This window comes from Hippocampus bargibanti, linkage group LG04 (assembly GCF_051943395.1).
Source record: "Hippocampus bargibanti isolate YZ-2025 linkage group LG04, ASM5194339v1, whole genome shotgun sequence".
In the NCBI taxonomy this organism is placed as follows: domain Eukaryota; kingdom Metazoa; phylum Chordata; class Actinopteri; order Syngnathiformes; family Syngnathidae; genus Hippocampus; species Hippocampus bargibanti.
In genome coordinates this window covers 24,854,114-24,866,320 of record NC_142737.1, presented here as the reverse complement: position 1 = coordinate 24,866,320, position 12,207 = coordinate 24,854,114, and the positions used below count along the sequence as shown (strand labels likewise).

Sequence of the window (12,207 nt, the reverse complement as noted above, 5' to 3'; positions counted from 1 at the left end):
CACTTAAAAATAAAAGGAAATTTAAAATCATTTGTCCACAAAGTTTTATTAATTCCACCAAGAATATGTAATCTTTAACAAGATTTTACGCTAAATTACAAAATGTCAGTTTAATATAAGAAAAACAACAAGACGTTCACAAAACAAACTATTTGTTGAAAATAAAAGTAAACAAATCTTTTTCATTTGTTCTTGAGAATAGGCCTACATGCGACAGCGAGTTGTCCTCTCCTTCAGCCATTGTGGGTTATAAAAGCGAGTAGATATACTTGGTTTTTCTGCTAAAGTTTCCGGGTCTGATCTGTTGTAGCTTGGTTGATTTGCATAGCGCTGCCTCCGCTGAGGGCTGAGGTAAAGTGAGTATCCAATCACAGGACGCGTACATGTCATGTTCAACGCGAGGCCCTCTAGCTGGCCTTACTGTGCCAACTCGTGATCTGATTGGCTATCGCAACTATATATCAACTACATGGCCCGTTCATGTACGGCGCACAGACGCCCTCACTGTTGATTCTGAAGGCGTCGGTCAGATTTCATACAGCCTGGCGACACAAGCTAGCTGAATTCTAAAACTACAACACTGAAAGGAGCATAACCAAATGGATATAATATAACATCAAGAAAACAGTATGTAGAATAATGATATATATATATATATATATATATATATATATATATATATATATATATATATATATATATAAAAGAGTTTTCGGGTCTTAACATCAGACCACGGATGTTAAGACCCGAAAACTCCTCACCATGCACGGAGGGTTCCATCCCAAGTCCAGCACCCTGAGACTGTACACAAGCCGTAAGGAAGGAGGCCGGGGACTAGTGAGTGTGAGAGCCACTGTCCAGGATGAAACATCCAAGCTCCATGAATACATCAAAGAGAAGGCTCCAACGGATGATGTACTCAGAGAATGTCTCAGTCAATGGGGAACAGAGGATGAGGTGCTGGAAGAGGGACAATCATGGGAGGAAAAGCCCCTACACGGGATGTACCACCGAACCATAGCAGAAGTGGCTGATCTCAAGAAGTCCTATCAGTGGCTAGAGAGGGCTGGCCTAAAGGACAGCACAGAGGCACTCATCCTGGCTGCCCAAGAGCAGGCCCTGAACACCAGAGCCATAGAGGCAGGGATATACCACACCAGACAAGACCCAAGGTGTAGGTTGTGCAAAGAGGCACCTGAGACAATCCAACACGTAACTGCAGGGTGTAAGATGCTGGCAGGGAAAGCCTACATGGAGCGCCATAACCAGGTGGCTGGCATAGTCTACCGAAACATCTGTGCGGAGTATGGACTGGAAACCCCAAGGTCAAAATGGGAAACACCTCTCAAGGTGGTGGAGAATGACCGAGCAAAAATCCTGTGGGACTTCCAGATACAGACTGACAAGATGGTAATGGCCAACCAACCAGATATCGTGGTCATAGATAAAGGGGAAAGGAAAGCCGTTGTCGTGGATGTAGCGGTCCCGAGTGATGGGAACATCAGAAAGAAGGAACATGAGAAAATCGAGAAATACCAAGGGCTCAGAGAGGAGCTGGAGAGAGCCTGGAAGGTAAAGGTGACAGTCGTGCCTGTGGTGGTCGGAGCACTTGGGGCAGTGACCCCCAAACTCGACGAGTGGTTGCAACAGATCCCGGGAACAACATCGGATATCTCGGTCCAGAAAAGCGCAGTGCTGGGAACAGCACGGATACTGCGCAGAACCCTCAAGCTTCCTGGCCTCTGGTAGAGGACCCGAGCTGAAATGGGGACAGACACCACCCATGGTGGGTGAGACGAGGATTTTTTATATATATATATATATATATATATATATATATATATATATATATATATATATATATATATATATATATATATAAAAAATAGTTTAATGAAATTGACTTTTATTATAATTATGATAATGATGTCTGATTATGTTAGGCCAGCAGAGAAGGCCTTGCTGGCTCTGATGGCTCACCACTGGATTAGTTGACGAATGACAACTACTGCTTTTGATACGTCAATTCGCTCCCACCGCCTTCCAAAAAGGGGGTTGTGGCAGTGTTCATTTCTTCACAATTAATAAAAACTAAAAATAGAAAACCAATACATGGAAAAACTGCAGTTGCTCCCCTCCAAAAAATAATGACAGCCGAAGATTGGTTTGCTGGGAAAAAAATTGGATCCAGGGCCAAGCTTAGTGGCCGACGCTTATTTCAAGGATCATCAACATACTTTCAAGTTCTCACCAATAGCTTCTTGAGGCTCCACTTCATTGTCACATTGTCTGTATGTATAGAGAACACAAAATAGGGGTGGCCTGGTTTGCTCTTTATGCAACTGGAGGTTGTTATCCAATGAGAGGACAGTGAACTTAGATAGGAAAGAACAGAAACAATGGAGGCAAACAACAACAAGTAAAGAGGAAACCAATGCTGTTGTGTCCTTGTCTTGTCTCAAGTCAAGGTTCTCATTAAAATGGGGACTGAATCTCAGCAAAAACCTATAACAAACACACACCTCTTTCTCGTGGCTGCATCCACAACACAAGCACATTGATCACTGTTACCGGAAACAATGTGCAAGGAGAAACAACAAATACAACTCAAAATAGGATTTGATAGTTTAATGGTGGGTTAAAGTTAAGACAAACTTTGCCAGAAAACTGGTTGAATGACATTTGAGGTAAAAAAAAACTATTTGAACCTGTCGGGAAAAAAAATCAGCATTTTTCGTCAATTTAAGAGATACGTTTGAACAACCCTTATTCATATGATAGAGGGTGAGTGGTTTGCATCTTCTTTGGCTTCTGTGCCATAGTTTTTCCAAAAGAAGGCTCCAGACTAACTTTTTCTACTTTCTATATACCCATCCATTCATTTTCCGGAACTCTTATTCCTCATTAGGGTCGCGGGGGGTGCTGGAGCCTATCACAGCCGTCTTCGGGCACTAGGCAGGGGACACCCTGAATTGGTTGTCAGCCAATTGCAGGGCACACAAAGACAAACAACCAGTCACTCTCACACTCATATCGAGGGACAACTTAGTGTTCAATCAGCATACCGTGTTTTTGGAATGTGAGAGGAAACCGGAGGACCCGGAGAAACCCCACGCGGGCCCGGGGAGACCATGCAAACTCCAAACAGGGAGGCCGGACTGGGTCTCACGACCTCTGCACTGTGAACGTGCTAACCACTACCGGGCCGCTCAGGCTTCAAACATAAAGAGATGAAATTTATTTTTTTGGTCAAGAATCAACAAGTGGGACACAATCGTGAAGTGGAACAACATTTATTGGATAATTTAAACTTTTTTTTAACAAATAAGCAACTGATAAGTGGGGCGTGCAATATTATTCGGCCCCTTTACTTTCAGAGTGCAGCAAACTCCAGAAGTATAGTGAGGGTCTCTGAATGATCCAATGTTGTGCTAACTGACTGATGATGCTAAAAGGAATCTACTTGTGTGTAACCAAGTCTCCTTATAAATGCACCTGCTCTGTGATAGTCTCAGGGTTCTGTTTGAAGTGCAGAGAGCATCATGAAAACCAAGGAACACACCAGGCCGGTATAAGATACTGGTGTGGAGAAGTTTAAGCCGGATTTGGATGCAAAAAGATTTCCCCAAGCTTTAAGGATCTCAAGAGCACTGTGCAAGCCATCGTATTGAAATGGAAGGAGCATCAGACCACAGCAAATCTACCAAGCGCCGCCGCTCCAAACTTCCTCCTCAAACAAGGAGAAAACTGATCAGAGATGCATCCAAGAGGCCCATGATCACGCTTGATGAACTGCAGAGATCTACAGCTGAGGTGGGAGGGTCTATCCATAGGAAAACAATCAGTCGTACACTGCACAAATCTGGTCTTTATGGAAGAGTGGCAAAAAGAAAGCCACTTCTCAAAGATATCCATAAAAAGCCTCGTTTAAATTTTGCCACAAGCCACCTGGAAGACACACCAAACATGTGGAAGAACGTGCTCTGGTCAGATGAAACTTTTTGGCCACCATGCAAAATGATATGTTTGGCGTAAAAGCAACACAGCCCATCACCCTCAACACACCATCCCCACTGTCAAACATGGTGGTGGCAGCATCATGGTTTGAGACTGCTTTTCCTCAGCAGGGACAGGGAAGATGGTTAAAATTGACGGGAGGATGGATGGAGCCAAATACAGGAACATTCTGGAAGAATACCTGTTGGTATCTGCACAAGACCTGAGACTGGGGTGGAGATTTATCTTCCAACAGGACAATGATCCAAAACATAAAGCCAAATCTACAATGGAAAGGTTAAAAAATAAACGTATCCAGGTATTAGAATGGCCAAGTCAAAGTCCAGACCTGAATCCAATTGATAATCTGTGGAAAGAGCTGAAGACTGCTGTTTACAAACACTCTCCATCCAACCTCACTGAAGCTGTTTTGCAAGGAAGAATGGGCAAGAATGCAAGTCTCTCGATGTGCAAAACGGATAGAAACATACCCCAAGCGAGTTGCAGCTGTAATTGGAGCAAAAGGTGGCGCTACAAAGTATTAACGCAAGAGGGCCGAATAATATTGCAGGCCGCAGTTTTGTTTGTTAAAAAAGTTTAAATTATCCAATGAATGTTGTTCCACTTCACGATTGTGCCCCATTTGTTGTTGATTCTTGACAAAAAAATGTAAAAAAAAAAATCAGATATTGATGTTTGAAGCCTGAAATGTGGCGAAAGGTTGCAGGATTCAAGGGGGCCAAATACTTTTGCAAGGCACTGTATATATGGAAAAACTTTTGAAATGCACCATTCATTTGTGGTGCGCCTTATACACCAGAAAATATGGTGTGTGTGTGTGAGTGTGCGTGTGATTGTTTAGTTGTTTGTTTTGGAAATTTGATGCTTTTCTTTGTTTTCTGGTCTTTTTGATTTGTATTTACGATTACCTTTTAGTTTAGGTTTTTGCTTGTGATTTTTGATTTGCTGCTGATTTGTCTTGTTTTTTTGCTGTTGTTTCCTTTGCTTTCTGGTTGTTAGTCCATTTTTTATTTGCACTTGTGAGCAACTGTATTATCCATCCATTTTCCGTACCGCATATTCCTCATTAGAGTCGGGGGGGGGGGGGGGGGGGGGGGGGGCTGGAGCCTATCCCAGCCGTCTTCGGGCACAAGGCGGGGGACTCTCTGAATTGGTTGCCAGCCAATCGCAGGGCACACAAAGACAAACAACAGTCACTCTCACACTCATACCAAGGGACAATTTTTGAGTGTTCAATCCGCCTGCCATGCATGTTTTTGGAATGGGGGAGGAAACTGGAGGACCCGGAGAAAACCCACGCGGGCCCAGGGAAAACACACACAGGGAGGCCAAAGCGGGACACGAACCGGCGACCTCTGCACTGTGAAGCCGGTGTGCTAACATACCTGTCAACCTGTACGTTTTTGACGTAAAAAGTATGTTTATTATGCATTTGAAGACGTATACGACGTACAAGAAAATCAGTGCAGAAAAACGCAAATTTGTCCATTATGGGTACCATCCGGTATGCACCGACTATCATGAAACGGCAAATCAATCAAGTCAAACGAGTTTGCAGCGGTAGCCTCGATCTCTGTATCGTTTTTTGTTACAAACCAAGCGAGAGGTTTGATGCTACTGTGCGCATGCGTCTGCCGCCTGGGAATTTCCCATTGAATCATTCCGATCACACGTGAACAAGGCAAAAGTCAGGACGATACAAAGGATTGATACAACCTTCGAAGAAAGGTGTGGAATATTTGTATTGTGTTGCTTGCAAAAAAGACGTGAAAGTAGCTGCCTCCGGTTTCCATGATTTAAAGACGCATTTTGATACAAAGAACGTAGAAGTCTGGAAAACATATCGATCATACAATAGCATACAATAGAGAACACTGTAGTAATTAAGCAACACTTGTAATTTCATCATTTATTAAGAATATGTACAGAATGATATAACGAAACATGTACGATATAACATGAAAAACTACATAAATAAACACGTTTGAAAAAAAAATATGTGCACGATTATTTTGTAAGGGAAAATATGACAGTTTGTAAGGGCATGGAGCCATGGAGGTTGACAGGTATGTGCTAATAACTCGACTACCGGGCCGCTGCTGCTGTATTAATAATACCAGAATTAAAATGTGTAAATAAACATTATCTGGCAAAAAAATTGGTTTGTAATAAATGCAACTGCAAAGTAAAATTGTACCCGATAATTCTATTCAGCAATGGAGTGATCAAAAGACGAAAATTAATTGATACTGCCAACCCTACTCTTTTCCTCAAAAATCCAGGCATAGACAGAACTAAATAACCACATTAAATGGAACGGGCTGGCTACTTTCCAACATCATTTCCACAGCTGTGTACCACATTGACTCCATTTTGTGGATGGTGAAGTAGTCCCTTATGAAAGGCCACAGAGTTGCATTTTTCATGCCAAGTGTCATTCATGTCACACTTGTCATAGAGCGAGCGATAACTGCTCCCCCTGGGCGCAAAACAATGTTGGTTCATTAGACTTCAAGCCATCTGCCTCTGGTTCTGATTCATTTGTCTGTGAGGTCTACAGGATCACTAAAGCAGCCACGTACAATTTAACTTTGCTTGACATTTGTCACTTTGCAGTTTCAAAGTGCTCTTTTTAACCATTTTTGATATTAATGCGGAGGCAGCTTCAGAGCTGCAGCCAAATAAAAAAAATAAGTACAAACATCTGAGACACACACACACACACTCGCTTCGACCCTCATTCGTGAACAAGACCCCATGATACTCCGTCATTTGGGGCAAGATCTCCTCCCTGACCCGGAAAGCACACTCCACCCTTTTCTGACTGATGACCATTGTTTTAGATTTGGAGGTGCGGATCTTCATTTCAAAAACTTGACACTCCGCTGCGAAATGCTCCAGCGAAAGTTGGAGAGCACTGCTTGAAGGAGCCAACAGTACCTCATCATCTGCAAAAAGCAGAGATACAATACAAGGGCAACCAAAACGGACCCACTCAACGCTGAACAGAATCGACCACAAAGAGCAACCTTGGCGGTGTCCAACCTTCACTTGAAACGATAAGTGACCTACTCCCTGTTTTGCGCAATGGATTGTTGGAAATGTATGAAATGTATGAAAATCATCCTTCACAGGAAATGCTACAGGACTCGGTTTGACCTTTTCTAAATGAAGACCAAAATTAAATGGCCAACTGTTCAACATTTTTAACTAGCTTTTTGGTGATGAGGAGCTGAATGATGACATTGATACAATACATTTGATATGTGAATGGACCAATACATTTCTTGGTTCAATGAAGATGAGTATTTCAACCATCCTCTTCATCTTGTTGTTCGCACCTTTCAGTTGGATCGAAAAAAGGGCGTTCACTTGTACAGCACTTTTCTACCTTAGGTACTCAAAGCACCTCAAAAGTTTCCTTTTTTTACCAAATGATGATGCAGAATAATCTTTCTCAGGGTTCAGTAGCTCAAATACATTTAAAAGACAACCGACGCCTCCGGACAAGTCATGTCCATAATTTGTCAAATCACTCCAAATGACTTCTACTGAGCATATTTTTATTTTTAGATTCCACCACATATAGCTATATGTACGTGTTATGACTCGCGCTGAATATTCAGGAAGTCTTGTTTTTTAGTTGGTGACGATACCTCCCATGATGTCACGGTAGGTATCATCACTGACTGAGAAAGCGACACACAATGCATTTTGCGGTACTTTGTTTGGTCTGAAAACTTCCTGTTGATCCGTGTTGATGGCGAAATTAGAAAGAAAACACATAAATAACGTGATGGTGAATCATTGTGTGTTGCATCAAAACTACTATTTGATACTCGCTGACACAAATTCCTAGCAGACAAATCAGCCCATTTCCAACGGAGCTTGGGCACTATTTTGTGCATTTTCTGGGACGTTACATTGCAGTGACAGCTCGAATTTATAAGGGAGTACTCCTTGAATCAATTGCAAACATTTATGCTTTCCTCTTCAGAACTACAAATAGTTCTGAAGAGGAAAGCATATTCATATCTGGATGAGTAACAAGAAAGCATCGTCTCTGAATCTGAACTCCGTGACCCCATTGTTTTGTTTCTTGAGGAAGGCAAGACAACCTGGCGTGACGTCACGAACTGGGGGCGGGACTTTCTGAAAATCCCCAGTTTCGAGCTGATTTGTTGCAGTTTTTGGATATTTTAGGTCAGTTTTGCATTTAACTAAAAATATCGGCCTGCGTGTTGTGGGTATTTTATATGCTATAAAACGTTTTTCTGATGTCAGTTAGGAAACAAAAAATGGTGTCGTTTGTCCATTATAGATCAAATCCACAACTCTCTAGACCAAGACGGCACGGAACAAGTGATCAATAGATCCCTGCCATGTCAACCACGATGTTCTCAGAGCGCCATTTTGAGACATAAACTTTGTATCTGTCTAACATAGTAAAGAAGGAGCTGAGACAAAGGGCATAACTCTCAATTTATTGGTCGATCTATGTTTCAACCCATATCTATGGTTACAACCTATGGGTCATGACCGAAAGAATGAGATCCCAGGTGAAAGCCGCCAAAATGAGTTTTCTCCACAGGGCAAACAGGCTCACCCTTTAAGATAAGGTAAGAAGCTTGGTCATGTGGCAAAGGCTCATAGTTGAGCAGCTTCTCCTTCACATCAAATGGAGCCAGGTGGGGTGGCCCGGGCATCTGATTAGAATGCATCTTAGACGCCTCCCTGTTCCGGGCATGTTCCACTGGCATGAGACGCGCGGACGACCCAGGAGATGCTGGGGAGACTATGTTACCAAGCTGAGCTGGGAAACCCTCAGGATCTAACCGGAAGAGAGAGAAGCCCAGAGTTCCCTCTCTTCCTCTCTAAAGCTGCAGCCCAACTTTGGATACAGGGAGGAAAATAGATGGATCACAGACCAGTAGGGTAACATTTTGGATGGAAACTGGTGCTTTGGGCCATATCACCCCAAAATATCTGATCTCACAAATCAGAGAACATATACTTGAGGTTCAAATCTGAGATTAGGACCATTTTAAATTAAACAATAACTATTACCGATAAACCATGGTTCAATACGGCTCTCACTGACGTTCAGCGCGCAACATACCCGCTCAAGTGCATTCAGTGAAGAAGGCTGCATGCTTATCTATTTCAACCATGCGTATATGTGCAATTACAAATATTCTGCAGGATTTCATGTCAAAGTCAACACTTTTGGTATTGTGACAACACTGTCATTTGAAAAATGAATGGATGCATATTGTGACATGTAAACTGATATACACCATGAAAATGTTGAATAAAAAGTAAACTGGGAAAAAAAAATCAACTTTCTCACCTGAACTGAATGAATACATCTTAGTAAGGAGAACACTAGTTGTGTATATTGATTTGACATGGTAGAGAAAGTATTTGTATTGTTCCTACGGCTCTGTATTAATTGGGGTATTTGACTACACTGTTATCTGTACAAAAAAAAGAGAATAAGTAGTTTTATATGTAAGCCTGCCGGTTTTGTAATGTTTGAGTTTTAGCCTATAAGATGTAATGTAAACAAACACCAAAAAGCATCTTTTATGGTAAGTGGTAAGAAATTTGATATTGCGCAAAATGAAAAAAATGTCAAACATGATGGCAGTTGGAAAAAAAAGCTTCACAAGGCTTTAGTTTCCCTTGGATTTTTTTATCTACTTGTAGGGACAACAATACACATGATGAAGGTATTTTCTTGGCACCCAAATAATACATCTTCCCAACAAGCATGTGTTGTGAATTCAACCAAGTAAATGGTTCCATCCTCCGAACAAATGCACTCACTACTCTCAAATGAAAGAGAAGAAAAACAACCGAGAGTCAGGAGGCATTTAAGGCATATAATCAATGTCTGAGGGGTGCTGTGGATCAAGTCAAACATGGTTAATGATGTCTTAGCCTTCAGCAAGTAGGTGTCATGCGTACATGGCATGCGTACATGGCATCAGATACAGATAAGGAGCAGCACGGGTGGGTTTTTTAATGATATAATTGATGATGCAATTTATCAATTAGGGTTCATAATAAATAATGCGGTTTCATTTAGCTCCTTTCTCACCACCAACAACCAAAACAAAACATAAGCTGCAGAGCCAATGAAACTGACAATCCGGTTACATGGTCAGCGGCACATTTTGGAGGGTATTCGCTGCATATGTGTGCGCGCAAGTGGCTTTTTCACACGTCCTCACTATGACACGCCACGTCAACATCGAGAACTCTGGTTCACCCCACTCCAGCTGTTGGCAAGAGGGCAATCGCAGGTCAGGGAGATCGGTCTTGCCTATTATGATGGGATGAACATCACGCACAGAACTATGTAATCACACAGCTCCACGCACAAAGGCTCCACGTCAAAGCCCATCCAACCTAATGGCCAAAGCTTCAAACTGCTAACGGGTGCTCATGAGGTTTGGAGTCTATTTTTCTATGACCCCTAGTTGACTTCGATCCCTGTCCAACCCCCCTTCATGACCTGGCAATGGCACCCTATTAGGATGGTGGGGGTAGTGGGACAGACAGACGGGTATGGGATCTCGTTGAATGGTGCACTCTGACACAAACATAAGAGAATTGAGTACGCAGATCTCACAAATGGGGTCAGAGCTGGTTCTCGGCAATTTGTTTTGATTTTTCCCCTTGCCCAACATCACTTAGTGGCTCTTTCCCCTCTTCTCCTTGAGAAATCATAAGTGAAGGCCATCATGCAGGCAATGATGCACCACTGGAAAGCTATGAAAACCGGAGGGCGATCATGCAGTTGCCTGCGGCCATGGCAAACAGCTCTACAGCAGTCACCTAATGCTGCCTAACATAATAGGTAAAAATAAATCTAAAATGTACCGTATTTTCCGGTCTATAAGGCACAAAGGAGTATAAGGTGTCTCCCTAATGAATTGTGTATTTTAAGTGTTTCCATATATAAAGCGCACCAGATTATTAGGCGCACCTTCAATGAATGAAAAAGATTTTCCAAATGTATTATACAAATATATACCTTTTTTCCCAAATATAGGGCACACCACATTATATGGCGCTACAGTAGAGGCTGGGGTCGCGCAGTACATCTTCTACAGGGGTAAATGGTGTCGGTGGCTGTTGACAATAATTGCGATATTGACAATAACCTGTTGTTACTCAATTTTACTTCGCATATAAGGCGCACCAGCGAATAATGTACAGGGTGATCTTTTGAAGAAAATCAAGGCTTTTGGGTGCACCTTATACACCAGAAAATATGGTAATATACATCACAGAAAGTCACACACTCATGCATCAATCTTTTCCTTTCGGCTTTTCCCTTCAAGGGTCGCCACAGCCATCAGTGTCCTTCATTTTTAGAGGTTTGATCCGCATGTTTGTTTTGGCCAAGCTTTTACGTCGGATGCCCTTGCTGACACAACCCTCTGTTTTTATCCGGGCTTGGGACCGGCACAAGAAGACTTATGTCCCTTTGTGGCTACAGAACATCAATAACAGAGCAAATTCAAAACAAGACCAATAGGAAGAAGAAGAGGCACTTAAAAATCCAGACAACATAAGAGAATCCTCAATTCTTGCCAACATGTGGAATGATGATCACAGATATTTCCCTCTACAAACCTCTGAATAAAGAATGTTTTTTTTAATCCTTGAAAATGTTGATTGAGTAGTGCTTTTTGTATGGTATGAAGTGGGGCATTATAGTACTCATTAGCAGAGTCAGAGTCGAAAGTTGATCTGCGGTCATCTTCAGTGGTGCAAGATGCACAGACAAGCATGTCACTGTGGAATACAGATCCCAATATGAGTGTATCCTGATTTCCTGTCTAATCTTTTCTTGCACCTGCATGCAACCTTCAAGTAAGCTGAGCACAAAAGCATGTACACACCCACAAAGATGAAGTCGGGAGCCAGTCAAAACAACAGCATGGCGCAGACCAACTCCTCCATGATCTACTGTCTGAATTGGTTAACAGGTTGGCAGACCACAAACTTAGTTGGGGGGGAGAAATTGTGTACCGGTACACTCTGCCAAAGTTTGTTTAAGTGCTGATTTGTTAAAGTATTTTTTTACGTTTTTATTTCTTGTCCGGACATTTGTGTGGACATGTCCTCTGGCCCTTGGAAGCAGAGGTTAGTAACCGCCTGCTCCCTCCGTCTCTC

General features: G+C 42.3%; 1 protein-coding gene across 1 annotated transcript in view; it reads right to left on the bottom strand.

Moving 5' to 3' along the window:
* Positions 1-12,207, bottom strand: part of kat6a (K(lysine) acetyltransferase 6A) — a 47,546-nt gene that overhangs the window by 31,953 nt on the left and 3,386 nt on the right. The window lies entirely within an intron of this gene.